Source organism: Suricata suricatta, chromosome 2, assembly GCF_006229205.1.
Source record: "Suricata suricatta isolate VVHF042 chromosome 2, meerkat_22Aug2017_6uvM2_HiC, whole genome shotgun sequence".
NCBI classification, from domain to species: domain Eukaryota; kingdom Metazoa; phylum Chordata; class Mammalia; order Carnivora; family Herpestidae; genus Suricata; species Suricata suricatta.
This window is the reverse complement of record NC_043701.1, coordinates 49,370,641-49,374,054: the sequence shown is the minus strand read 5'-3', so window position 1 is coordinate 49,374,054 and position 3,414 is coordinate 49,370,641. Positions and strand designations below refer to the sequence as shown.

Below are 3,414 nucleotides of genomic sequence, written 5' to 3'. Positions count from 1 at the left end.
AACAATTCTTCCGAGAGGCTATCCTTCCAAATAAACTTATTAGCAGTGAGTTTGACACCTGGTGCTTCCAAAGCCTGACCATTAGTGTGTTTTGAGATTGACAGGAAGCTCTCCTCCAACTATTCACCTCCTTTGCTTGTGAGTCTGAGGTTCCTTTGATTTTTGACACTTCAACCAGCTTCAGTTAACGTGAGCACACTTCCTGGGATGCAGTCGGAGGGTGGGGATACAGGAGCTTCGTCCTTTCTCTGTCACCCAGAGTGGAATTCACTAACGGGACACAATACTCTTTCCTGTGAACCTGGGTCTGGCCTCAGAGTCCATCTGAGTACAGGGACCCAACGACAGAAGTCGACATGTAAGGGGAAATCTCACCAACCTTACATTGAACCCGCATCAATGAACAGTGAAGGCATGAGGTTCGCATAGCTGGGAACTCGCCCTGAAAGACCGTGACCCCCAGCTAACACTTTGAAGTCAATGTGTGCTTTTTCAGCAAGTTAGGTGCTTGTGTTTGAGAGCTTCTTTGAAGCCACCACAAAATATCCAACTTGTCCATTGCCATATGCGGGAGAGCCTAATGGGAGAGGCTTGCTGAGGGGTGAGATGGATCAATCCCCTGTGCATAGGATGTACACCGTTCCTTGGCATGTCGAGCAGGTCTTGGCACAGGACAGGCCCTCTGTCCCTGTCATTCATTGCACTGCCTCCTGGCCCCCGGGGTTGGCCAGCCCAGCCCAGCCCCATCGGCCTGGGGGTGCCAGCTCTTCCATATTCCCTAGACCTCCGCTGCCTTCTCCTCTGAACATCGTTTTCCCACCTTCACATGAACTGTGACCCCTCCCATCGCCCCCCTATCTTTGGGAGGAAGTGTAGTTTTCTAGCACATCAGGCATTGTTTTAATCATCAGTGGTGTGTGATGCTTCATCATTACAAAATCCCCTCCGCTGTCTGCGTCTCTCTACAGCTTTCCCGACCATCATGCCGGCCATGGGACAGGGTTCCCTGGCTTCATCAAGATAATCCCCTCACTTAACAGAGGTGCTCATTTATACTCTTATACTGAATAACCCTCTGTCATAGATGTCTCTCCTTGAAGCCAAGCTCTTGTCTCCAGCCCAAAACCATGCTACAGCATAGCCCCCACTCCTGCACCATGAGGTTCTTGATTGCCTGATATCTAAGGGAGCAAAGGATCAGCTCCTACTGCAGAAAGCAAGCCCGGTAGTGGGGTCCATCCCAGAAACCAACAGCTTAACTCAGCTGCAGCCTCATCTTCTGCACAAAAGTCTCCTCTCCCGAGGTGGTAGGCTTCCCAGGGCAGGGAAGAGAATGAGGAATCCATCCTCCTGTCTCACCCAGGAAGACAGGGGATCTGAACAATGGAGTTCTACACTTAGCTTTCATCTTCTGGAACGCAGTTCATCCTGGGGCCTCCTGAGCCTTGTAGCCAGTAAGCCTGACTTGGGAATCTGAGAATCTGCTGGTGGGGTTCAGGAAGTACGATGGTGTGCAACGTGTGGGGTGCCACCCCCACCCCCACTTTCCTGCCCCTGCCAGCCCCGAGAAGGAAAGTGAGCTCAAAATAATCAGCCAAAGGGATCAACTGTCTGTTTCCCAGACATGGCATCTGGCAAAAGCTGCAGCAAAATACTAAGGTGCCAGGCAGCTAAGAAAAACATGGATTATCCCAAATGTTCACATGTCCTCAGTTTCAAAGTTTTCATGGTGTCTTTCCCATGGCCGCTATTCCAACAAGCAGAGGGCCTGCTGGGCGGCGGGAAGGGCCTGGCTTTGGAATGAGAAGCCCAGGGTTGCGTGCTGGCTCCTGCATTTACGGGTGGTGTGACCTTGACCAAGTCCTGGGCAGAGTAAGCTCATGGAGTCCAAGTGCCCCATCGGTACACAGGGACCATTAGAGTATCTTGTTTCTGTGGCAGTTATGAGGTTCCAATAGCACAATGCAGGCTTGCAAGTCAATTATTTACTACGATTGGCATTACGGAGGCAAGGACTTTTCCTTTTTCTCCATATTTCAATAGCCCGTGATCCTCCCAGGGCTCCCTCTCCCCCCAGCTCTCCTGCCTTGCTGTTTCCAGCATTCGCTGGGGCCACCCAAGGCCCGGTTAGTGGGGTGCTCAGTAGGGTGGATGGGGGGTGAGTTCGTGATGCCTCCATCTCGCCCATGCAGATGGGTAAGGCAGCTGAAATTAATGACATTCTGAGCCACTGCAGTGCTCATCTGCTTAACAATCCAATTTCTAGGACATTTTAGAAGTTGTTAGCTGACTGCCAAAAATGAGGATCATTAAAAATAGATTCACAGCTGTTCAGGAAGCCAGAGATATAATTTTACCTTCATTATGCCTTATTGCAGATGTTATTGATTTAATCTCATTGCATTTTACTGTGTAATATCAATTCACACTGTCTTTGACTTGGAAATTAGGAACTGTATTTATTCTTCTTATTCTCATAGCATAGCCATGCTTGGACTGACAGCCCCAATGACACCGGGATCCAAGGTGGTGGCACCCTCTAGGCAAGGCCTCATTGTCAGGGTGCAAAGCTAATTTAGTGTAGTTGCTCGAGAGAAAAATAATCTAAACATGGGGTCACTGTGCCTTTCAAGGGTGGGTCTGCTCACAGAAATAATTTAAATACGTGAATCAAAAGAACATGTGGGTTTCCTTGTATGTCACCAAAATGCTGCTGCGATGAATCTTACTTCTTGGGCAATTCTCTTCATCCAGAAATTTCACGTTGAAAATTGCTGGAGTATAATTTAATCTGAACTAAATTAGGATATTGTTTCCCAAGAGGTGTTTCTCAGAACATTTGTCTTGAGAAATTCTATGATTTAATAAAAAAAAAAAGAAGGAAAAGATCCAGTGCTATAGTTGGAATGATACAGAGAAGATAGCATGGACTCTGCTCTAGATGACATGCAAATTCGTGACGTGTTCCTTATTTGTATATAAATAAAATAAAATAGGTTCCAAACTCAAAAGATCTGGGAGACCCTACATAAGTCCTTCTTTGAAGACATGACAATATATGGTGGTATATTAAAGGCTCCAAGCATGAAATAAATTTGCTCGACTTTGTTTAATCCAGCATTTTCTAAACTGAAATGATGTAGAACTGCTTGTTTTCCCCAGATATTAATATATCTCTGAGCGCTAATGTGCTAAGGAGCGCCGTCTGGGAATCTCTGCTCTAAGACAGTGCTGGAAGAGGGAAGCCAGCCCATTCCTAGGAGTCCTACACCTTGGCTGACTGCCAGTGTGGCCGCCATCTTGAACCTAGCGGAGCCGTTCCTGATTTTCAAAGGTTTGGTTCATGAACGTTTTTACCTGAGGGTCTTCTGCTTCAACTCTCTTCCTTTCCCACTTCCACTGCCTCAGCCTCCA

The 3,414-nt window shown here is 47.5% G+C and overlaps 1 pseudogene; it reads left to right on the top strand.

Annotated features, from left to right (window-relative positions):
- Positions 1-2,858: 2,858 nt before the first annotated feature.
- Positions 2,859-2,976, top strand: LOC115286154 (annotated as a pseudogene).
- The last annotated feature ends 438 nt before the right edge of the window (positions 2,977-3,414 follow it).